The 26,915-nt window shown below is 39.3% G+C and overlaps 1 protein-coding gene across 3 annotated transcripts in view; it reads left to right on the top strand.

Moving 5' to 3' along the window:
* The window catches only part of LOC113162374 (endonuclease V), a 53,702-nt gene extending 27,611 nt beyond the window's left edge, over nt 1-26,091 (top strand). The window contains exons 9-10 of one of the 3 annotated variants that reach the window (XR_003298816.1): nt 23,707-23,796; nt 24,734-26,091. The gene's annotated coding sequence lies outside the window, so the exon portion shown is untranslated. Of the gene's footprint in view, nt 1-3,175; nt 5,498-23,706 lie in introns of those variants that run through there. The other 2 variants (XM_026360459.1, XM_026360460.1) reach the window with 2 other exon arrangements.
* The last annotated feature ends 824 nt before the right edge of the window (nt 26,092-26,915 follow it).

Consider the following 26,915-nt stretch of genomic DNA (forward strand, 5'->3'; position numbering starts at 1 on the left):
GAAGCATGTCTCTAAAACAAACCTGTTGAAGGCCTGTTTCTTTCTGCAGCTAAACCTTTAAGGGTTAATGGTGCAGTTAGCATGTTGTAGCATCATCTTAAAGCGATGCTGAAACAATTACAGCAGGGAGCGTTTATTAGAAAATATATCATGTACTGTGCATCTAGTAGTAGTAACTTTTAGTTTATTTGGTGTTTTTTTTAAATACATGAATGAATTTATAGATTGATGAAGCTTTTGAATAGTAGTCTACCGGATGTGACTGTCCCTCTTTTCTGAAACACTGTGAGCAGCATCTGATTTAAGACACATATTCAGAATAAGAAGGTTGACGAGTGTCCTTCATCTCTTCAATATGTTGCTGAACTCGTGCCAGTGTTCTGAGGCTGAGGTGACTGAGGCGCTCAACTGTGGACTGTGGTCTTACAGAGATACATAGAGTTGCTGTTTTTGTCAAAGAAAGAGGAGAAAGACATGAAAGAGGCCAGTAGGAGAGGAGATGAACATCCGAACAGGGAAATAACAGAGGTGCTGAGGGGCGGGGGGGGGGAGGGAGAGAGCAAAAGTGTGGAAAAATCAATGACTGTGAAAGAAAGAAAAAGAAAAGAGACAAGCTAAGTGAATAAAAACTTATCAGTGGTTAGAGTGATGTAGTCTCACTGTATGATGTTAACTCATAGCTGAGCTGAGCTCATTTCTTCTACATGAGAGACGCAGATGCAAATGCTTTTTCATGTCCACCTCTACTGCTAGTCCAGACAGACAAGTACAAGGACTTAGGTTTATCTCTGCATTACTCTTGACCTAAAAAATAAGTAGAAATAAAAATAAGAAACAGCTACATTAAAAAGGAATTTTATTAAATTGTAATTAAAATATGAATGGAAACACAACCCTGGCACATGCACATGCTGCAACCACTAGCAGAACAGTAACGTTCCTCTGTCTCTTCTTTCTTAACTGTTAAACATGCTGTTAAATGTTGTTAAAATGTGTGTATCATAGCATCTTAGTTTGGAATTAGTTACTACCTTTTTTTCTATTTTACTTGTTTATGTGTTAATGAATTTGTCTTCTTCTCTAATGCTGATGAAGCTGCAGACAGAGATCATGTGGACGTGGTGTATGTAGTTACGTGGATAACAGATGTGAAACTGTTGTAGTGAGGCAACGTTTGTGCACCAAAGATTTAGAACTTTTATCTGTGTTTTACCTGCCTCTGCAATTCTCCCAGATATTTGTGACCCTAAGGCGAATGCAAACACTGCCTCGTAGAGCATCCTACAAACAGTTCAGAGGCTACAGTCGCTCTGCCCCGAGGCTCCTAACTTTATTATGGGAGACTTTAAGCACTGCTCCTTAGACAATACACTCAGAAACTTTTACCAATACGTCACCTGCCCCACCGGACAGAGCAAGACACTAGACCGCTGTTATTGCTCAATAAAAGGAGATTATAAATCCGTCCCTCTTCCGCCTCTGAGCATCACAGAACAGAACTGCGTGCACCTCAACCCTGCCTACCACACGTCTACTGAGGGGGAAGGTGACCAATAGAAAATTTAAAATCTGGTCAGAGGAAGCTCTTCTGAAACTTTGTGGTCACCTCCCAGATCTCTTACTGTGAGGATATCATAATTCCTAAAAAAGGTGATTAAGGTCTATCCTAACAGTAAAACCATGGGTGAGCAAAGAACCAGAAGTGCTGCTTAATAAGAAAACAATGTTTTTAAAGCAGGGACATTTTTCAGAGTTACACTCACTGCAGAAGGAAATCAAATGTGAAATCAACAAGGCCAAACTGCAGTACAATGATCAGCACAAATAGCTTAGAGTCTGCCTGGGACAGTATCAGGACCATGGTTGGAACAAATGGCAACGATAGTTCTAGGTCAGATGAAGGGTTTTCATCTGACCTAGAACTGTAGACTTCAATGCATTTTGTTCCAGATTTGTTCTGCATAACTTCAGCAAGGAAACAACCGCTTTAAAGAATAATCTGAGCACTTCTTTTCACACAAGTCCTGTCCTTGAGGAACAACAGGTTGTGCAGACTTTCAAGTACTGCAAAGCTAGAACAAGTCCTGGTCCTGATGACATCAACAGCCTAATTTTGAACAGCTTGGTCATATTTTCACATACAATTTCAATTTGTCCCTCAGCCAGTGAAGGGTGCCAACTCTGTGGAAACCCTATTCCCTATTGCTAAGCTCTCCCACACCAGGTCACTAATTGATTATAGGCCTGTAGCTTTAACCTCAGTGGTTGTGAAATCTTCAAAAATTAATTAGATATCATCCTGTTAAGCCACACAGGTCCTGTTTTGGACCCCTTGCAGTTTTCCTATAGAACCAATAGGGGAGTGCAGAATGCCACCATGACAGCACTCCACACAGTTTGTGGTTCTCTCTTTAGCAGCGACGATCCAGAACCAACATATACAAACACTCTTTTCTACCCTCAGATATCAGTGGCCCCCCAGCCCCCCAGTCCCCTTTCACTATACTCTATGTTGACTGTGTCTGTTTTCTCTGAGTCATGTGCTACTGTGCTGCTACAATAATAAATAATTGCTCCTGTGATTGATTGATTGATTGATTGATTGATTGATTGATTGATTGGATGCTAGCCGAGTTGTCTGACTAGCATTTAAAGTTTGGTCTTCAGTAAGCCATTGGGAAAGTATACCGTTTCCATCAGCTTCATGCTGTTATACAATAAAATAATAATACGGCAAATCCTTTACTGCCCTTTTCAAAAGCATTTTTTAAATGTCATGGAAAATGTTGCAGAAGCAGTCGGCACAAGGTTGGACTGATGAGCACTGTTGGGAGCAGCAGCTCTCATTAAAAAGTTATAGTGGTACATAGCTTGTTGCTGGATGTAGTATTAAGCATTAGTATTAACTGGATAGTTAGCTAGATAGCTGCAGAGGCCGCCTGTGTTTCACCCGTTCCCACCCCGTTCCTCCATCTCACCAGTTCCTCCGTAAACTACCGACTGTCTGCATGGCTCTTTCAGGTTAAAGGATAAAGTCGTGATTTTCTATTTTCTATTTTTACTGTTAACTAATCCCATCTAGTCACTAAAGCCAGCTATCAACTGCGTTTACTCACTGTACCGTAACTTTTGTAAGTCCAGAACCTTATTCTAGTTTTTTTTTTCTGTGCCATAGAGCTCCACTGTTCAGAGACTGTCAAAAAGCAGCAGTAAGCCACACCGCAGCCCCAGTGACTCGCAAAAAGATGTAGTGGATGTCTCTTTGAAGGACATTTATCACTTTTTACAGTGTCTGAAATTGATTTCTGTAACATTGTAGTAGCATAGTAACATTGACATAAAGTAATGTAACTTTATGTGACTTGGTTTATAAGGATTGTATCAGTGGCAGGCACACTTTGATAGCTGTGCAGTGCATTTGATGTGTTTTCATTGTGTCTCATTTGTCACATCATGTTGGACTTTGTGTGATTTATTTTGTTTTTTGTTAGGTTTGATTTGTGCAGAACTCTGCAGGTATCAACGGAGACTTTTTTCAAATTTCTATTGTCCAGTGAAGTTTTATTTGATTTGATTTTGGAGAAACAAAAGTGGATGCACACTAGGAATCTTTGGTTTCTATGCCACCTCTGACATTTTATATCTTAACATCTTTTACATAATACATGTAAATTTGCACACAAATAAAATAATTGAAGAGCACAAATGATTTTTCCACAGATGTTTATGCAGTGTCATTGAGCATTATGTAAACTGGTTTGATTTGTTGATTAGACTTAACATTAATCAGGATTAAAGCAAAGACCCTGCGTAAACTGAGCAAAGAAGAATTTTAATACTTAAAAATTTAATTTTCCATTTGTATAAGAAGGAAGTCGTTTTTATTTTTAGGTTCAACATGTTCATAGTCTTAAAGTAAGTTTGCTAAATCATTCTGTGGATGTGTGACTGTGTGACTGAGGTGTGTCCTGAAGGACTGTAGCCTCTGGCTGTGAGTATCAGGCACTCGGCCTGGACTGACCCAGACTGTGGAGCAAACAGTCTTGACGCCAGCTCCGCTTCTAAGGGGCAGTAAATAATACATGTTAAGGTGACTCAGGGGCACAAAGCTTTAATGATATTTTTTTCTCTGCATCTGTCTCTCACATCTTGTTTTCTCTCCAGCACAAAAACACAAAGAAGCGAATGTAGAGAATCAGTTTTTAGTGAATAGAGCAATATGAAGACTAGTGGTTTATATATGGAGCTAAACACTAACCTCTGTGGTTTTGCCTTATTACCAATAAGGGATAATTCCAGTTTATTACAACACGGGTGTCATTTAGATAGTTTTGCTCATCACTCTCATCACTAATATTAGATAAGCAGATGAAAGAGATCTGGGAGCACAGCAGCGTTGCTACTGAGAAGTCCACTGGGGCGAGAAACACAATCAGACAAGATTTATACAAACTGCCGAACTTACTCGGAAGAAAAACAGAAGTGTGTGCACAGGTTTTATCAGAGATTATTACCCACACATTAGGTGTAAAACCTTTACTTTTTCCTCCAGTTAAAGTGATTTAGACAGTCTTGCTAAACTATTGGCTTGTCTCAACAATTGCTGTGATAAATACAAAGACACAATAACAAACAAATGCTCAAGATAAAGTTTTATGAAACCATTATTGTCCTTCCAAGCAGCACTTATCATGTTATTTAATATTAACAATGAATGAATTATTGTTTTCTGCTTCATGGCTTTACCTTTATGGTTCAGTTTCACCTAATCTCATCACCTGCCTGTTTCTGATAGAACCAGTTTTTATGGCTCTGTGCCGGCAACACCTGTGGCCAGAGGCAATATGATTTGGGGTTGCCTGTCCCGCCATCTGGCCATCCCATTCTCATGAACACAATACCTCACGAACAGCTTGAGGGCATTTCTTCAGCTTTTCCACAAACGCCCATTTGTATTCAAGTATGAAAAGTCAAAGGTCAATGTAGCTTTAACCAACATTCAGTGACCTTTAGATGTACATCAACCAGTAGTATCTAAAGTGATATGTACACTGTATATAAGTCAGCTGCTTGGCGGAGACATACAACCACAAGGCAGTAATTCTAGTTTGGGGCATCATCTGTGTTCAAAACTCTGTCTATGGAGGTGTATGTGGAGAGTTCAATATTTCTGACAGTGTTCAATCGACCTGTTTCATTTGCTGCATTATTAGACTCCAGACTGCAGTCACACAGCTGAGCTTGTGGTTAAAATAGCACTTTCATTTTCCTAAAAGAGACATGTTTTGTAAATCCTTGTTTCTCGGTGGCACCAGTGTGTGTGTGTGTGTATCTCACTGCATCACTGCTGTTTGTTCCATAGTTTCCTTCACAGTTTGTTTCCTTCCCCTCTCTACTTGTGTGTACAGTGCATGAAGTGACATAAAACAGAATAAAGTCCCTGTTCAATTTGATGGCGAAATCAAAGCTGGAGTTAGAATAAAGCAATTTCTCCTCACTTAAGACTACCAGATTTTTTATTTATTTTTTATTCCCTCTTCATGTTTGTCCTTGTCTCACCTTCCTCACTTTTAGTTCCTGTGTTTGTTCCAGTTTTATTGGCTTAGCTTCATATTTGTGCTTTGTATACATTCAGCAGCCTCTAATCTGTTATGTTTGAGTGCTCCTTTATCTGGCAGTGAGATGAAATCACTGGCAAAACTAATATTTTTATTGAGATATTAACAGATGGTGTCATTAGTAATTTTGGACCAGTGAATAACAACTTTTGGCCAATAGGTTTCTTATTTAATTAACTGACTCAGCATTTCAGCGTGTGTTTTCTCTGTCTTCTTTTTTTCTTGCTGCATTTTATCACTTGACCCAGTATCACCTTGATGCGTCTTCTCCTCCCTGCAGTCCTCCCAACAGAGAGAGTTTCACGGCGCGCCTGAGGCAGCTGCAGGCATCAAATGGGGAAGACATAGTAATGTTACAGTGTGTGTACGCTGTCTATGTATATTTGTGTGTTTATTCATTCAACGGGAGCGTTGGAGAAAAAGATCATGTTAGGGAAGGGGATAAATGTGTAAGGGTGGCTAGGGGCTAGGAAAGACTCCTCCCTTACTTCTGTCTCCTCCTTTCTTTATCCATCCTCCCTCCTGTCTGTCTGATGCAGCAGAGGAGAAACCGCATCCGTGTCATTCATTTTGGCCTCACACAGAAACACCCTCTGTGTTGCTCTTTGCGTTGCTTCACCTCCCTCTGCCACGATGCCACCATGCGCAGCTCAAGTGTTGATAAATTGCCACCACCTGTCTCATTTTTCACCGCTGCCGCTGTGTCTTCAAACGCGCCGATACAAAAACCCCCGTTGCACTCCTCAGCGATAACAAGAACAATTGCCGAGGCTCAGGGATGACAGATGTGAAGACAGAGCGAAAGGGCAAGTGGGAGGGTACATAAGTGGGTGGTGTCCAGGGAGGGGGCAGAAGAGTATAACAAGCTGCAGCAAACATTACTTTATCTAGATCTTGACAAACAGGTAGGGAGACAGTTTGTCAATGACCAAAGTTTTATGATAGTTGAACTGAGTTACCACAAATAAACTGTAAATGCAGTTAAAATGTACATTACCGACTCCACATCACATCACAAGATTTCAGTAAATCGAAAATGTCTGAGACATAAGAACAAGGTGACGTATAGAAGTGTTAAAAATCCAGCAGTGAATTTAAACATCCTCCGTGCATCAGGATGTTCACCAACAGCGATTCAGTTTAACAAAAACACCATTTCCAGCAACCGTGTAACTGTAAATCACACAGAGGCAGCTGAGTCTGACGTGTTGAGTCATGTTAGAGATTCATGCAGCGTACTGCTGTGTTCAGAGGATACTAGGTAGGGGAAAACGGTGTGGGGGTGACTCAACCTCCAGACACATAAATTAATTGATCAATAAAATGTTCACTTGTCACTTTGCTCCCACCATTCTTTGACCTTTTTTTCTCTGACTATTTCTTCTCTTGTTAAATTAAGCCAGTGAGAGGAAGTCATGTTAGTCTGGGTGACTACAGAGGGATGAACTCACAAATCATAGTGTTTGTATGAATTTTATCAGAATGGTGGATGTACAGCATAATACACTGTCACTACTCAGTTCTTCAGCCATATTTAATCTTTACAAGAACATTCAGGACTAATATGTATCATAATTTGTTCCACATATTTATCACAATGGACATTATTGGATTAAGGCAGGGGCTTCTTCACCTCATGGGTGTTTCTGCTGACCTGTATCCAGTTAAGGGCTGTACGTAATGTTTTTATCACTTATTTTTATTAGCAAATTAGTCTGTTGAATTTTGGCCTTTATACCCTCAGAACACTGCTGATTACAATAACATTGTTTCCAACCAGCAGCAGAAAAAATGTTAAAGAATTGTCAAATAATTAATTTTCTCTTCTCTGACTCACTAATTGTTGCAGCTCTAGTTCAGTTTTATTTACAGTGTATTAACATCTAGAAGACACATTCATCTCAAAGTGAAAACACTGTATCTTGATGTAATGATCTAAATCTCGTAATTAGTTGAAGTGCAGTAACACAGTTAGTTCCTCTAGATGTATGTATTGTGATTTCAGTATTGAGCTAACTAGTCCTGGTTAAGTGTTTCGCTATTACTGCATAGTCCTTCACTCTACCTTGCATGCTGACATTAGCTCCCTCAGGTCAAAAGAATCGGCTCAATTAAAATGTAAATTGCATGGTGTAAGTGTATTTGAATAGGGCAGGGAATTTATTTGATTGAGGCAAGGTTAGATTCAAACACATGCACTGTGTGTGTTTTCTGTGTTTTGCCTTTTTTGTGTCCCTGTGGCTTTGTATGGTATCTCCACCGCTGTCAGCAGCCTCTGGTTGTGTTGTGGTTTCCTGACATGTGTGTGATTGATAGATGGCTGTGCTTAGATCACCTGGCACTTGAGTTAGAATGACAGGTATGCTGCTGCAGTATCAGACAAATGGCCTTGTTCATCTCAAGCAGAAACCCCTAAACCTGTGCATGCTTAGCCCTGCGCACCCATACACAAGTTCGCCCAGGTGTCTCGCTATCTACTGTACTTCACCACATGCCCTTGCTGTAAAGCAGATAATCAATGAAGCCTTTTTTTCTCTGAGGCTTCTAAAGACAAATCAATTGAGGCCAATCTATTGTAATAAGGACACATCTTGCCTTGGATGAGGCAAATGAGAAGCTGCGAACGACATCTATTAGATTTTCCGGCGAGGTGGAAGATGGGCTCAGCAAACAGGAGCAGGGCTTTTGTTTTCATTGAGCAGCTGCTCTGTGAAGTCTCCTCCTGCTTAGTCACATCGTCAGGCCACTGCGCTGCTCTTGAAGGTGCTTCAGTCAGCAGCGATGCTTAGCTTTGTCAGGAGTGCGATTAATGCTCTCAGAAGCCTTTCCAGTGACTGGAGGCTTTAAAAATTAATGATATTCCCACCTTAGCTTTGTTGTGCAACATTGAACTATGTGTAAAACTATTCAGGAGGTTCTCACAAGATGTCGACTGAATCCCTGATCAGACTGTTAACTTTACTGCCCATTATTCAATGTATGTGCTGTTTAACAATAACACACAGTGACGGTCGGGCAGTTTGTAGAATCCAGATGCTCAGTACTTTGGTCTGCAGCACTGTTAAAACAAAAAGTTAACATTAGCTGCAGGTCAGTCACAAAGACAAACTCCGGTCTGCTCCAAAGTCAGATACACTAGACAAACCCTCCAACATCTCAGCCTCCACGGCTCCTAATCCTTTCCAACTCACTACATAAAAGGCACACCACTGCCTGAGGTTTTACTGAAAGATATAGAATCAGAATATAAATTCGATTAATACAGAGCAGCATGTGAACTGTCTTGCATTAATTCTAAGCCTGATATTACTACAGATATGTTGTTAGATATTGAACCTAGGGCTTTTAAAGGCCCATTGCCCAGCAATGATCCAGCCTTGAATATCCTACAACTACTGGTCATGCTGTGATTAAATCTGATATGACAGTTTCCCCGCATGGTTCTCACACTTAGCACTAAATAAGTGACCTCTAGGCCTTTTTACAAGTGCAACCCTCAGGGATTTCTCATTTGCAATGCTCAAAAGCAACAATGTCAGTGATGTATTTAATCAAAATTCATTGTATGCTGTTGGAAGTATACATTCTGGCATTTAGTTGCCACAGGAAAATATTTCACCTTCCCTCCCTCAGACTGCTTTCCTATTCCACTGTACACCTTTCAATATATTCACACAACATGTTCCATTAGGATGGCTCTGGCTTCTTTAAATCCCTTTTTACTGAGTTTTTTTTTTCTCTCTGTGAAAAGTAATCAACTTGCAGGTAGTGTCTAGGCTCTTTCACATCAATGCTGTCCTGAGGTTCTGAGGAATATTACCTGCAATATTTCTTTTGTTCATTTAACTGTGCATATATTTGTGTGAGCGTCTTTGTGTATTTGTGAAACTGATCAGAGTTGGCTGATGCCGATGAATATTAATAGTCCTTCTGACAGCATTAGACAGACTTCTACCCAGCGCACTTCAAATGCTCATCACAGGAAACTGAGCATCAGTCAATGAAGGAAGATCTGTCTGTCTATTCTCCTAGCTAGCTAGATATTTGTGTGTGTCTTGGTATGCATGTTAATTCACAGCAGTTAATGCTTAATGCACAAATGCCTGCATAAATGTACATTCTTTTTCAATTTCAAAAAATTTAAATCTGTTGTTGACAATGTCAAGTCAACAGCTGTACTTAAACAACATCCAGGTTAACATGGATGAAGGTTAACAATCCCTATAGGTATGTGAAATGTGTCTTCAGCTTATTAAAATGTTTTTATGGTTGATTTCAGGCATCACAGCACTGGGTTTGGCTCAGGGAAAGACTGTGATCTTGGTTAATAGAAAGAAATCTAACAGCCAGTTTATACACAACATTTGCATTTCAATTAAAACAACAAATACATGATTTTTCTTTAATCCTAACCTAAGTACTTATCTTGCTTAAACTCTCAAACTCAGTCAGGCCTGCACACTAAACACATGCCCTTCACCCCAACTTTCACATTTTGTCTCACTTTCTGCTAATAAATGTAGGTGAAAAAGCCTCAAGCCAAAGATAAAGGTACAATTGGTACATTTGGTACATTTGGTAGTTGGTGCCAACACTGAAATGTTATGATTCTGGTGGATTCTATTAATTTTGATACCTCTGCAAAAACTGAACTATTTCTATTCCATTCCAGCAACAAGTAAGTAAGAGTTCAGTAAGTAGGTAAAATAACAAATAACAGAGGCATAAGAGTGATGCTGTTAAAAGAAGAAAACCTCACTGAAAATTTCTAACATTGCTAATAACAAAACATTCAGCCTTGGAATGCAGCCTATTTCAACAGGATGTAATGTGACTTACTTGGTGTGTCAATAGAAGAACTTTATGTTTTTTAAAACTATTTAATATTGTTGTTTATTCAGTATTTAGGTTTATAGTGGTCTGCAGCATTTCCTATGAGCCCTAGGTTTTTGCAGGATATTTGACAGAATGGGGAAGTTAATTATTGAGACGACCGGTTGCAGCCAGTTCAGATGTGTGTAATAACAGCAAGTAAGGGAGACTGGACGCTGTCAGACAGCAGACAGCAATGACTCTAGAAGAGGGTAATGGCAGGGTGGCAGGTGGTTTTATGCCAACTGCAGTATTTAAATTGCTAAACCTAAACCTAACCTGGGTTTGAACAGTGGTGTAGTAGGGAGCACTATCACCTCACAGCTGTGGGCATGCAGTTTGTAAGGTCTCCCCATGTCTATGTGGGTCCTCTCATGGTACTCTGGCTTTCTCCCACTGTCCAAAGACATGCATGTTACGTTAGGTTAGAGTTAGGGTTAACTGGTTTCTTAAATTACCCATAAGTGTAAATGTGAGTGTGAATGTTTGCCTGTAATATGTAATATCAGTAGCCTGCTAATGTCATGAGCAGCCTACTCCTATTTCTGTTCCTATAAGCAGGTATGTGGCCCAGGATTAACCACCCCTGGTCTAGACCTTCATGAGCTACATGTCACATCTCAACAAAACAGATGAGGTGACATATCCGTACTTGGTTATCACGCATACCGTGTAAGCACAACGTCCCAAATTTGAGTCCAGTTAGGACATTTTGTTGCATGTCACACTCTCCATTTTTCCCCAAGTTACCTGAGTGCCTCTTCACTGTCAGAAACTATCAACAGCTAAGCCAAGTAAAACATCTCAGTGTCTCATTGACTTGCCTGTGAGGGATTGTTGACCTTCATCCATGTTAACGTGGATGACGTTGTTCAAGTACAGCTGTACTTAACAAAGTTAAGAAATAAAAACTACTGAAAATATATTTGAACAGTTAATTAAACATTAAACTATTAAAAACCATGTATCTTGAATGTTCTCTGATATGTTATTTTTAGTTTTTGGTAAGGAATTTATGAGGTGGGACAACTTGGAGCCCTGTAGAAGCAGGCCTAGTTATAGCCCTGCCAGCAGTTTGTTGTCTAAACTAAACTAACTGTTTTATTCATTCAGATACATTCACACACTTTATACACACTCTCTTTTTATTACTCATTCACACACACTTATGCCCACAAACACTCACTATAACCCTCTAAAGAAATAATGGATGCAGCTCACAGGTTCAAGCCCCTGAAATAATCAGATGCTGAGCTGCAGAATCAACCTCTCATCTCAGCCGTGACATCCCATCAGCAGCTCCAGGGTCATTATCCCTGTAACACACATGTGCTTATTCATTCACATTTCACGCCGTTCCCAAGAGAAACCTTCTGCATGCTGGTGTTTGTGCTCGCAATATGCCATGACTCTCTCTCGTTACTGTGAGAAAATCCGCAGCTTCTATGCACACACGCCTCCCCTCCTCGCTCATACACATCATTACTCACTGTAAAGAACCTGTGGCCCCTGGGTGCTTTCGCTGCAGCCCAATGTAATGCCTCATTCCTTTCGGTCATTCATGAGCTAAAACGTGTGTGTTGGTTCAGAGTAGATCAAAATGAGTGGCAGCTTATATCCCTGCAAGTTTCCTAAACATACTACATCCAGTTGCACGCATCACACCCAGTACAGCCTATTTGCATCAGAGTGACACGGCGTTTTACTAGAGGCGAAGCAAGAGTGTGATTTGTTGGTGAGACGAGTGGTGAATCAATGATGTTGTTATTTGACGTCAAACTCAAATGTCACACAGTGTGTTTTCCTCTCTTTTTTTGTCTCTGCATATGCAAATGTCTGCTATGTTCATAAATGTATGAATGACTGTGGCATACGTAGTTACCGGACGTGTAGCACATGCTGTAGGCAGCGGTAAATCTTGGCTGTTGAAAAAGCAGTGGTGCAGATTGTTAGGTGCACAGATTGTACTATTCGTTATGTCAATGCTCCTCAGTGGCAGTATGTAACAGAGGGACACTTCATCTCCTTTCTTCCTCCTCATCCCAGCCTTCAATGTCAAGGCTCAGCTGCTTTAAAAAAAATCTGTGCTTTAAAAACACACAACTTCAAACTTCCTGTCTTTCCCTCATTTCTGACTTTCTCTCTCTCTGGACGTCCATCTTCTCTCTTCTCTATTTCCCTCTCTTCCTCCAATTGTTTTGTTCATGGACCCTTTACCTTTCTTTTTCTTATCTCTGCCTCCCTGGCCAACTCTCTCACTCCATCTCTCTCCATCACCTTTTTACTCGGGTGCACAGCTGTCAGACATGGCAGTGAATCGTACTGCACTGGCCCAATCAGAATTCAGTTTGAAGGGGCATCTCTTCAAAGCGATGGTAAGCAGCTGCTCTGGAGCAGAAACCAGGCAGAGGCAGACAGACGGGAGGCAACGGGGACTGAACTTCTTCACTGATTATTCTCTGCTTGATATTCCTGATTAGTCAGGATGCTGCAGGTGGTTTTAAAGCAGCAGTTAAGTCAAGTTAGACTGACTGGGTGTGAGGTTGTCATTAAAGAAATGGCACTGATAAAGGTCAAGTTCAGTGGGCAGTGGGAGATGATGAGGGCTGGACAATACTTAGCAAAGATCCAGATCAAAGTTTACATATAGTATGAGCCTTCAGGAACATTCAGAAGCTTGGTCTGCAGCACAATCCCCCCAGTGTCTGTCAGCCATCACAATAGCAAACTGTTCACTTTCCCTTCCACTGGCTGAAAACAGGATATTAGACTTTTTGCAGAAACTCTCTCTTGGGGTAGGAGCCAGTGGGCTTCAGCAGGCAAGCTGTTGATGTTACCACTGCCAAAAAGTGGTTACTGCAGCTGACTCTGAGTATACTTTGTTAGTAAGTACTGTTACTGTCACTCTGTTAAGGTGTCATCAATCACAGACCTTGTCCCTATCGAATGGGCCTCTTACTACTACTACTACTACTACTACTACTACTACTACTACTACTACTACTACTATTAATACACTTAAACTGTACTAGCCTACTGGTACACCTAATAATATTAATACTATAGATCCACTAACACATTTTTAACGGGGTCCTGACCAGTTCTTATGTTTCAGAAAGACACAGTGATGATGAGTGTCTTCACTAGCACATGGCTGTAAACCTGATATACTCAAAACGATTAATGCTTTCTAATGTTGGCATTATTATTAGAAGTAACAGTACTGTCACAGCTGCTACTACTTCTGCTACTGACCTGGTTGTATTTTGTTACTTTAGTACTCCATGTGTACCACTGTAAGTTGATACAACCATCATATACTATAAAATATGTCGTGGTGTCATTTTTTATCATGAAGACAGTTCAAATCTCAGCCTCTGATCCTGACTTGCTTCCTGTCACCACGCTGCAGATGTAGCCCATAAATTTAGATTTTTCTGTTCTTCCATAAATATTTTTCTAAGTTGGTTAGTGGTTCATGCAGATAATGAGCATCTCCTGGGTCCTGGCTCCATGGCTCAATTTCTCCTTCTCTGTCATGCTGCCATGTCCTCATCAGTCAGGTCACAGCTAACGTCACACGGTGTAGGTCTGACGTCTGATACTGCGTCAGCTCAAATACTTCTCAAATTCTATTTAATGCCACAGTTGACGTCTGAGTAACAAAGGGGTACTTGCCAAGAAAAGGACCACTTCAGTTTTTTACTAGCAGTAAGTTGTGTGTCAGTCCCCCAGTAGGAAAATCTGGCAAAGATATAAATATGGTTAAAAAGTTCTGGCAATTAATATAAGATAAAAAAAAAAAGACAAAATACAATGTATCTTACTGTTAAGACTATGTGAAACCAATTGGGCAAAAGAGCACAGATATATGGCACTAGACGACTGGAAGAAGGTGTTGTGGACAGAGTTTGACGTCTTTAAATCAAAAAGAAGAACATTTGTGAAAAGCAGTACAAATGAAAAGCCGCCACAACAGTGCTTAATACCTTTAGTCAAGCATGGTGGAGGCAGCGTGATGGTCGGGGGTGGTGGAAGAGACCTCTAGGAAGGAAACCTATCAAAACTGATATTTTGAAGCCTTAGGACTGTTGTTTTTTCTTTTTCTTTTTTGTGTGTCTTTTTAATGAAGGAAAAGTTTGAAGAACACATTCAACAAAATCATTATTTATTCATCTTCCTTGAAAAACAATTACATATTTAAGTGATCCCAAACTTTTGAGCAGCACACTATTTGTGTATATATATACATATATATATATATATATATATATATATATATATATATATATATATATATATATATATATATATATATATATATATATATATATATATATATATATAATGAATATATACATATATATATATATATATATATATATATATATATATATATAATGAATATATACATATATATATATATATATATATATATATATATATATATATATATATATATATATATATATATATATATATACTGTATAGAAAGAGAGAGAGCAGTATGTCTCAGGCAGCCAAAATATTTTTAAAAAAGCTCATAAGCAAATTAGAGGGTATCCTTTGTGATTTCTCAAAAGCACTTTAGTGCAAGGTTGTACATAAAACTCAGTGTGACCTTATCTGTTAAATGATTCTGCAACTCTGGCTTGCTGACAGTATCTGAACAGGATCCTTGGCCTCTCTCTGCCCCTCTGAATCCACCTACACACACACACACACCAGAGGACCATGGCATATCACACAATGACTCCATCCACCATGATTCATCTCCCTGGCAGTGTGAAGTGTAAAGTAGATTATTACCAGTGAAGGGCTCAGCCCCCTGAAGATCTACTACTCTCCTGTCTGCCCTGCAGAGGAAATGGGGAAATATTGATAATGTTTACAGCCCTCCAAGTGTGTGTATGTGTGTGTGGATGTGTGTGTGTGTAGATTCATGTTATGTGCACCAATAATGCCTGCAGCCTGACCAGCATGGTTAAGCAGTTTCCAGTCTCGTTTGCCATCTAGAAATGTGCTGACTTCAGATGTTTTGTGTGTGAATGCTTCCGTATGCATGCATTTGCAGAGCTACATCTGCATGTGTGTGTGTGTGTGTGTGTCTTGATGTGTATGGGGCAATGGGTGTGCCTTCATTTTAAATATTATTTTGGCACCTCAATAAATCCAGCAGCTAGCATAAGTCTGTACAGTATGTTGTGCAGTGTTTCTTCCTCTATGTTGGTTGGCCTCACTTCTTTTATTTTGCTAAAACACTGACTGAGGCCCATTTAAAATTACCACACCAAACGTACTGTTAGTAACTGTGTTTAGCGAGCAGGAGCCTGACTGATAGTCTATGATGGTCTAAATGAATTTCAAACATATCATGTAATTTATAGGTCAGTCTCATTATCTCTAAATGAGTTGTAGAATAGGGTGATCTTAGATTGAGACTGCACTCAGTTCACCTTTCTCCTCAAATTAGCATAATGATTTTGAGCAACTACTCAGAGCTTTTGCTGTGGTTGCAGTGTGTGCATGCATTTGGTGCAGGGAACGATGTGCAGAGAAGATACTAGATTCTTCTCATTTGTCTTTTCTCTGAAGGCGTCAATGTCACAACAGGATTTGCATAAACACTTAATGATATAATCTTATGCAGCTAAGACACAACAAAAGTCCATCAATCGCAGTAATGAATAATCAGCGTTAATCAACAAACATCCCCTTTTTATAAGCAGCTTTGTGGGATTTAATTATTGCTGTGAAATGCGAAGGAATCGCTGTTCATGGTTTAAGACAGACGATATTAAATGGATAACCATATATAGATATAATAAATATATAAAAGAAAAGATACAAACTGTAACAAACGAACTAAACATGAAGTCAGTTAGTTAAATGGAAGGACCACTAACTGGAGTATCTACAGTATACACACTGACTTAAGGTTAATCATCACTAATTGATATTTTACCAAAGCAGTAGATGTATTTGTTATATGTTGACTTTACATTCTTTCATTTACAGAGCAATGTGTTGTCTGTTTTTAGTCTTAGGGCATACAGGGCACTCTTGGATCCCTCAGGGGCACAAGATGATGTTTCATTTAGCGCATCAAAATGTCCAACAACCGTCCCAACAGTATGTCATTGGAGGTTTGACTGACTCACACAGCCATCTGTGAAGCTATCCTCCAAGATAAAGATAAACGTTGGCTACATATTTTTAGAAAACCATTAGTCCATTAGTTTTTACTGACACACAGGTCCTCTCTCACGCCACCTGAATTGCTCTGACTCTGTATGTTCATGATGTGTGTCTGAAGACAGTTTGACTTTGTCAGGCCAATGAAAACAGAGCTGACCTTGACTGGACGGTGCAGACACACAGTTCAGACAGGTTAGCAGAGATAATGGTGCACTTTGCTGCTGAAGGTTGAAAGCCAGCCCTTTTATTTCTTTCTCTCTCTCTCTTCCATAACTGCTTTATGAAGGTTACTTCTACAGTAATTCACAAAGTATCTGAAACTCTCTTGGACTTAATTCAATTAAGTTTAATAAGTTTCAGTCGCTTTAATACACTCACACTAAAAATGAATGATTTGTCATTGCAAAGGTTTACGTCAATCTTTTCAAGTTATGACAAGATCTGGTGAAATTAACTTGAACCAACATACTACACTGCGGGAGGGGAATTTTTTTTTTTGCTAGACTTAAATGAATTTCTATTTACCACATATTTAATTACTGGCAGAATAAACACAGATTATTAAGTTGGCTGGTCATAAATATTACGTTTCTACAATACAATACAATAAACGCTTTTGAAGTTAACAATCAGTAAAATAAAAAATAATAATTGATACTTTATTAATCACCTTAGGGAAATTCATGTTGCCAGGTTGCTGCATTTCAGGAATCAGGGTTCAGTGTCTTGTCCAAGGACACTTAAACATTTGGGCAGGAACTGAGGGAACCAGGAGTCAAACCATCAACCCTGGAGTTCATAGACGACATAGACTACTGCCTAACTAACTGCACCACACTATTCTCTTAAATCAAGGTGGTCACACACATTTATTAAATAGGTAAAGATTTTATTTTACACAGCAGTTATATATTTGAACATTTTCAAAAACAAATGGAAATAAAGTGGTATAATGAATAAGAGCAGCTATATATATATATATAATAACAACATCAAAAGGACACGCTTAATATATTTAAAACCACAGTGTCAAATGTGTAAAACATACCTTTTACATATGTGCTGCATTCAGCCTCCAGGTCCTCTAACGCAGTCTCAAATTGGGTTACAGAGGCATGTCGTTAATTCCCCTTAAATTTAGTTTTCAATCAATTAAAGCCTAGATTTGAGTTTAAATGACACATAATTTTAAGTTGAGATTAAAAATACAACATTATTATGTCAGCACAACACATTAAAGCAGGGTTTCAAGTTTATCTGAACCAATAAATTAGAATATTTATCTTGTGAAAATGCATTTAGTTAGTGGTAAAAGCTCAAGCTCAGTTTTTGTGTAAGTTATTGTTATTACAATATTTAAATTGAGACAAAACTACAAGTAGAAAAGCAGAGTGGAACATGTGGCAAAAACAATGTCCTGTATGTACTGCAGTAACTATGCTGACAGTACTATTTAAGAATAATAAATGACTTTAAAACAGTCGTCTGCCTTTAGATGAACATAACTTCAAGAGAAAATCATACTCTATAAACAAACTGGTCTTTTATGGTCCAAAACCTCATGCATAGAGAAGAAGTTCAGGCTCTGACTATAGAGATAGGTTTAAGCCTTTTGCAGCCATATGCAGCATTTTAATGTTGCCTGTGCACTATTTTAACTTTCAGATCAGAGGTTGCTGTTTCTCAGGTACATCATTTCTGAATGCCCTCAGATTTAGGCAGATGGAGGACATAAATCTCTTGAAAACAGAGAGGTGCGATATGTTTAAACCAAAGGTCCAGATCCAGACTATTAAAAAGATTCTTAAATACTGATAGCAACAAATAAATAACACAGGTTTCTGATGAAGTAATGGGATCATACATTTAGTTTGAGTCACTGCGCTCCTTATCATAAGTGCATACTGAAATGAAAAGTTCGGAGTCATCGGCATAACTGTGGTATCCAAGAGCTACTACATATAAATTAGCTAACACACTGTATTTATCAGACTGAAGGTGTGAGACTGAAGTTCCAGATGGGATTCAGGGGTAAAAAAAAAACAACATTTTTAGTTGTCAGTTAAGGTGAATAAAAATTCAAGCTTGGCATCTGCACTGGTGATTGTGTATAAATATTTTAGGCATTTAATATTTTGTAACCATATGCTGATTATGTAAAATAGCAGTTATCTCATTGAAAATGAATTAACCATAATAAACCTGCAGTTTGAAAATGATTAAATAAAAGAATTACTGTCATTTTTTGCATTATTGGGAGCACTACTGGAACAATGTGGCCCAGCTGCTCTGTATTCTGTTTTTCTATCACTTGTTTTCTCTGAGTTTCTGTTTTATTTCAGAGGTTACCTGTAGCATCAATAATTTGGAACTCAGTAGATTTCTACTTCCTTCAGCCTTCAAAGAACTGGAGGCTTTTCTTTTTGAAGAATGGTGCAGTTTCTCTTGACACAGCTCATGGGTTGTCTGACAGCAGAGAAAGGAGGACTGGAGCAAAGAAACCCAAAGCTAAAACTGAGCATGGTTTGCCAAATGCCAAAAAGCATTTTCAACAGACTGCAGTCCCTTATTGAGATTGAAAAAAACTCTCCAATGTTACTAAATTCATGTTTGTTTTGTGTTTTTTAATACACAATAATAGGATATATTTATATAAATTAGAATGTATCCTGTTAATTATTAGTGCTGCATCCCTGCAATCTCCCATCATGTATAATGATGTCCTATATCTAAGTAGAAAAGACACATAATGGCCTATTAGAGTAACACTGTCATCGTCTGAAGCCATCAAAGCCCCACTGAACACACAAGGTTTTTGTTCTACAAAGCACCACGTTTAACCGCAATACCCCTCTAACAGAAATGCAGTATATGCAATTTCATAATGTGTTGACACGAGCATGTGTCACACTTGACAGAGAGGAGATCTTTAACTGAGACTAGATGGGTTGGAACACATTTATGTTTCAGTGTCAGATTGTCTGTGCTACACGTTTATAAGGAATGATTCGCAGTACATATATATATCTATATATACTGTATATATATATATATAATGCCTGAGCCCCTTTAAAGCAGTTGGATAAAATAAAGAAGAAGGAATAAACTTCCTTTATTTCATTTTCAGGCTGATATATGATTTAACAAGAGCAGGTAATAATGTTGTCTCTTTGTTCTCTCATCTATGACAAGAAGCATTTAGGGGAAACCACTGAAAAACAGCAGATCATTACCAAAGTAGACTATGTATTCTTTTTTAAAAAAAACATTAGTCAGATTGAAGTGTGAAAAAAGAAATGATAGTCTGGGAAATGTAAAGTTTCCAAATCCTGATTAGTACAAGGAAAAACTATATGACATAACTCCGCTGTAGAGCTCTGTCCAACACGTCGGTCTCTCATACAGGTTCAATAAGGGTTCATGACTGCAAAGGCCATAGCAATAATATGAATCATTTTCATACTCATCAACCATCCATAGGGCGCCCTCTTGCCATGTGTCTCCAGGGTGCTGTGTGTGTTTAAACAGATCCACCTGCAAAGATGTATTTGCAGAAAATACATGTGTCTGCAAACTCACATGCACAGAAAATCCCACTAACAAAGCTAATAATACTTCTCCAGCTATGACTTACTGTACTGTGTCCATATCTAATAACTAATATGTCCTGTAGTACATTAACATCAGATCCCCTACAGCTGCCGGGGACACACCAGGGACCTCATCTTCTTTCCTGAACCTGGGTCAGGCTCATAATGTTGCTCTCTTGCCATTACAACTCTATTATGCTGTCTTTTTATTGCCCATTGAGCACCTTGACCAGCGCTGTGGCTGCCTGTAACATGGTAACAGCTCTCCATCTCATTCTCCATCTGGCTCTCTTTCTTTTTTCTATTTCTCTCCTCTATCTGTCTTTCTCACACACACTCTGATTCAATTTTCTCTCTGCCATGCTGTTGCTCAGTGTCGCTCTCCTCTAGTTTACTTGCTGATGCTGATTGCCTCTGTAATGCAATGAAAATGTCCTGGGCGGCTATTCAGTGCAAATTGCTTCCTCTTGTGTCACTGTAGGGCCCACACTAACTGGACTGGGGAGGCAGGCTGACGTGTCTGCAGTTTGGGGGGAAATAATGACACGGGCTGCTAAGGGCCTCACTGTTAGTCTCCAATTTTTGCTGTTACAACACCCATATAGTCATGATAGTATAAACAGTTCAGTGGTGTTTGATAAATCTCCTCATCTCCAAGTCAAACTGCCCCTGCTGTACCATCTGGATGCTTTTCAGATAATAGATGAGGGTCCAAAAATTTCAAACATCTCAGAGTTGGAAAAAACTCCCTTAACTTGCTCAGAATTCTCAGAGGGAAACATTTTTGGTCCTGCATTCAGGACTAGGAATAAAGGCATCTATTGAGTTTCTTTACTTCACTCCTATCTCTGCTGATGTTTAGAAGCACTCTAGAGATGCCCTAACCTGTCAGGGTTTGCCAGACGATGGTGTTCAAGCAGAGAGATTCAGTGGACAGAGAGATGCTTTGGCATCAAGTTTATTGAAAGAGGAAAACTGGTTCTGTCAGAGCCAAACATTTCAGCAGTGATAAACCAAACTTTGATTGTGCTTATGTGCACCACGATGATAATGCAAGGGTTCTCAGTGAGAGCAGACTAAAACTCGAACACATTCTCCGAGCTGGATGCTTTATAGTGATGCATATGGCAACTCAATGAAAACAGGTCGGTTAGTTTTACAAGACTTAGACTGTGAGACATTACAGGAATGACTCAAATGCACAAAGAGGTGTGTCTGTGCACTGGCGCGAGATGCAATACCAGCCTGGACAGCACTTAATCTAAAACAGTGTAGTTGGATGACGCTGATTTCACACAACTCTAATCAACCATTTAAATGTAATATGTGTCACTTACTTTTTAAAGCCATGTTATTGGCTTTGTTTATAGTCTTGCTTTATATGCACTCATCAGATATTATACAGTATGTCAGCATTAACACCACCTGGTGGTTTTAATGTTTTCATGAACAGGGGTCAGCATAGCTCAAAACAAGCTGCTGTGTATTCCTGTTCTCCTGTTCTTCAGCAACAATTAACTCTTCCCATGGTATTAATGCTGTGTCTTATGGGTGTAGGTAACATATTTGTAAATATCAACCTATTATTATTTTTGGAATAATATTTTTGCATACAATCACAAGAAAAAAGACACTTTCCTGTTTATTTCCTGTTTATTTGCATTAATTGGCCACAAAATGTGATCTGATCTTCAAAAAGGTTAAAAAAATTAATTTTCCTCTCCATGATGAGAAACTGTCAATCTTCAACTGATGTTCCTCCACCCCCATACTTTACCGTTGTGATGGCCTTTTACTTATTACTTCAGTTCTTTCACTGTTTCCTTTTCAGCCTTAGTTTCATCAGTGCACAAATCTTTTTCCCAGTAGTCTTGAGGAGTGCCAGGGTGGTCTTTGGCAGACTACAGATTCACTGCAGAAACATACACTGCCCTTCCAAAAAATAAGTCACCACCTGGATGTAACTAAGCAAATAGGTAAGAGCCTCCCACTGGATAATTACTGCATGGATGATTATGTTTCACCTGCCAACAAGGTTTTTAACCCAAACTGATGCAGGGAGTAGCTTCTCATTTCTTAAACAACCATGTCTGAAGACACATCCTGAGGTCATGAAAAAGATGTTGATCTGTTTCAGAAGGGTCAAAATTATTGGCATGAAGCAAGCAAAGCAAACATCTAAAGAGACTGATGAAACTACTAAAACTGCTAAGAACTGTCCAATAGAAGAAGGTCATGTGGTCTAATGAGTCCAGGTTTACCCTGTTCCAGAGTGATGGGAGCACCAGGGTAAGAAGAGAGTCGGGTGAAGTGATGCACCCATCATGTCTAGTGTACTACCTGAATATACTGAATGACCAGATTACAGATTTTTTTTTTCCCTGATGACACGGGCATATTCCAAGATGACAATACCAGGATGCATTGAGCTCATATAGTGAAAGAGTGGTGAAAGATCTTGGTGAAAAATGACCGCAACTCTGGACGGGAATAAGTGTGACATTGCAGAAACTTATGGAAATGATACCACGGTGAATGTGTGCCGTAATGAAAGCTAAAGGTGATCCAACAAAATATTAGAGTTTGTGCATTTTTTTGGGACGGGCAGTGTATTTGTGAGTGCAGTTTAATTGCATAATTTTTACTAGACTGAGTTGAAGGTAAAGAATGGTTCTCCTGGTCACTTTGTATGATTAATGTTTTTTTTTTTTCATTAAAGACATGAATCATGATGACTGTTGTGTTTGATCAGATTAGAAATATTGTGTTTGTTAATATTTATAACTTTGGTGAAGATCAAATCACAGTTCAAGACCAGTTTACGCAGAAAACCAGTGAACTGCAAACAGTGCCGTTACTTTTTTTTTCTTGTTGTTGTATAAGGTGTAATGTTGAGATAATAAAGTCAACACATAATAAAGTGGTGCTGTTGTCTGCTATTCAAATGTGACCACTATTTGATATTTATAACTACAATTACAACACATCATCATAATTTATCTGCTCTGATTGCTTTCAGCACAGTTTTTAGAAATAATTCAGAGATCCTGGATAAATACAGACTCAGGTTGAACCTTATACACTAGAAATCAATTCTACTTTAAAAATAACTACAAATATTACTAAGATATTTTTTCCTTGAAAGAAATTAAAAAAACATACCAAAGTGAAAAATCATAGTGTTAAACAGCTTATCGTAAACGCTACAATAATAATAATAAAAATCTACATTTAGAACAATATGCTACTATTATGGCTACAGACACCCATTCATTTGGGTTTCTGCAGTGACATCTCTGTTCTGTGCTAAATGACACCAGCTTGAAACTTGAAGGTCTCAGAAGGCAGCTGACACTGTAAAAAAGGTGTTGTGTTATTTTTATTGCAATAAAAAAGTTTGATCTTTGTCTGCACTTCTCTTGTTTCAGGTTACAAATGATGTCTGAAGATGAAGAAGATGATCTCAAGAACTCTGAACACCAGCAGTTACAGGAGGCCACTAAAACGTCTTTATGAGCGTGAGTGTGTGTACGTGTGAGAAAGGATTATAGAGAGAGAGCGCGGTGGCTTTAAAAGCAGAGATATTTTAGTCTGTGAGGAGAAGACACTGTCACATTAACGGTGTCTTTTGATGCACTCGTCCCATATTTAAATTGGATATGGGTCAGATTGGCTCTTTTTATATACTGATCTCATTACATTTTGGGTCACTCAGCTTTTTACACTGGGAGCCATGTAAATAAATCATAAATGTCCCTGTGCTCTTTGAGGGTGCGGTCTACTATTAATATCTGTGGGAAGCATGCTTTATGTTGAATTACACAGGGTATATTTAAACACAGTAACACACAAACAGTCCCAGGCCTTGTGTACTTTTATATTGTGTCGTCACAGAGTGTCTCTCTTTAAATGAGTCAGACCTGGCAGTGGGTACCGCTGTGCCAGGCCGGTCCCAATGAGGCAAGCGGAAAAGAAGGGCAGGGAGGAAGGGGGCTGACTCTGCAGGGATGGTGGCCAGGAATAGAAGTGGTCAGATGGGGCAGTATTGATCAGCAGGAGGGGTTAGAAGATCAGCGGGTGGAGATTGCAAGCTGGTCCCACGTCAGAGGGAAAAAAGCAGTAGGTACAGTATGGACAGATTGTGACATTTAAGGGACGAGTGCTGCACTACGTAAAGCAGAGCGCTAAACTCACTCAAGTGCTGATGCCAAATAAAAAAGGCTAAATAAGGCTATTACGTTTGTATCTATATCTGTCTACCTATTGAACCCCGCCACGTTTCCCCTGCTCACATTTTCAGCTGCAACTGCCATGACTAGTCAGCAGACCTCTTTAGTTTAGTGGTTAGACAACGGACAGGACAGGTTCTTCTTCATCTGTAGCTCTCTGTTAGCTCCAGTTTTTCCTTCGCAATCCCTTCATCCTGCCTTCCATCTTTCACTCTCTGTGTTTCAGAGGCCCCGAGCAGTTGGACATCTTTGCTTTTACATTATTCAGAGCCTGAAGCTTCTGACACAGGGCAACGCTCCTGCTCTCCTCCTCTGACAGCTGTGCCTTTCTGTCTTTCCCATTCTCTTCCTTGTTAGTTTTGGCCATGGACTATGGAGGTATCCCTAGCTGGTTCTGGCTGTTGTGGCTGATTGTGGCTTTTAGAGTTGAAAGTGTAAGTGGGAATATGAATCTTAAAACAGTGAAGCTCTAAATCCAATTGGCAAAACACTAATGAGCAACAGTGCAAACTACTGAGTATTCAGTAGAAATTCAATATATTTCATTATAAAGTGTGTCTAGAAGTGAGGGAATTGTTATTGGGAGAGGCCACAAAGCCACCAGAGCTCCAGGCAAAGAAAAAGCAGATCAAGACAGAAGGCATGGAGGCTTATTGCTGTAAAATGGGGAACAGTGACACCTTCTCTCTGCATCATACCTCACACAATGAGGAGAAACCGTCTGAATGCAAGAAATCAAAGAAAAGCTGAAGAAATCAAACTCCTAATGTGTTGACCAGAACAAATGAAAGCGTGGCTGCCCTTGAGACATTTTGCTCAGCAGAGCTACAGCAAAGCCAAACAAAAGATGCTAAGTGAGACAGAGGTGAGGGCTGTGACAGTCTGCGAAGCAGTAAAGAGCAAAGTGCTCAGTTCTCTTTTGATTGGAGTCGACGAGCTCCAGAGATAGACAGCGAGAGTCTGCAGAGGCGTCTGCAGCAGGCTGAAGAATTTCTTCTTTGAAGGGAAACAAAAATACAGAGAAGCAGAGGAGAGCCTGAGAAAAGGAATCCTCCACAAGGGTGAATTACTGAAGGTATTTTGTAATCAATGTGCCAATTCGCCTTCTTTGTATATGAACGTGTTTCATCTATTTCTGTATCAGTCTGCAATTTCTTATATTTTCTGCAACTTCTCAAATCAGCTAGAAAACAGCCACTGTAGTTAAAGTGAACATAGTGGTAACTGCACAATGAGGGTTTGTCATTTTTTAACCGAAGTCACAGGGGTCACAGTCCTCCAACAGAGGTGGACTGACACTCAAACAGCACCTTTTGTATCAGATGACCCAAATTATGAGTCATCCATCAGGATTCCAAGTGAGCTGAAGAGACACCAAAAAGTGACATGAAAGCCCCACAGACTACTGAGTGGTCAGAGAGAAGTGTTACTACCTTAACCACGGTGATCTTGTCTGATCTCTGAAGTATTTTTTCAGCAGTCCTTTGTCTTCTGAAATGAAATTTCCCTTCTTGCTTTGACAAAACATTAACATAAGTGAGTTTAAACACTGTCAAATAAAAGCTGATACTTTCTGATCTTAAAGTCACGTCTCCAGTGTACAACTCTGTTGCTCTTACTGTCTCTGGTTTTCATATTTTGTTTTGTTTGTTTTTTTCTATTAATAAAAACCTGAAACTTTCTATGTTGTGTCTCCATCTTTCATTTATAACAAATGTTATAGATAAATCACTTATAGATATTAAAGACATCACATCAGTCGGCACATGTTCAAATCAAGTCAGGTCTCAGTTCAGTTCAGACAATCTAGTCGTTTAAGTCCAAGCATGTTTCAAGTCATTTGAGTAAAGTCTCAATAAGTAGGTTTTTACTGTGATGTTGGAAGGGGTCATAGGTCAGGCAGGTTCACAGGTCCTACTCAAATCTTAAGCCCTCATTTTAGGTCCTGAGTGTTGAGAGCTTCACGTCTTTACCTGTGTTGTTCAACATTTAGATTGTCTTTATTGTGCAGCAGGTGGGATTTTGCCTGTTTACTGTGTCACTCCATAAGTTTTCTATAAAACACAAAAGGACGCCCGTCTTGGTGTGTTGCTGCTTATGTAAGCAGACACACTGTCACCAATGTTTGACAGCACAGAATCACAGGGAGTGGGGACAGATTTACACTGTGCTTTTTCTGTGGTCCAAAACGATCTCCAATTCCCTTAGATGAATGACTTCCAAGAGAACGAAGAGATAAAGTGCGTTCAGTCGCTTTTATCCCGGGGGGTTCATCCAGCTGATTTCTCACTCCTTGGTTTAACCATCAAACAGCGTTTCATCTGGTCCACAGCTCTTCGTGAGCTCAGAATCTCTGCAGACATGAAATATTAACTGTCTGTCTGTGTCTCCCTCCTGGAAAAGCTACG

Source organism: Anabas testudineus, chromosome 1 (genome assembly GCF_900324465.2).
Source record: "Anabas testudineus chromosome 1, fAnaTes1.2, whole genome shotgun sequence".
NCBI lineage: Eukaryota > Metazoa > Chordata > Actinopteri > Anabantiformes > Anabantidae > Anabas > Anabas testudineus.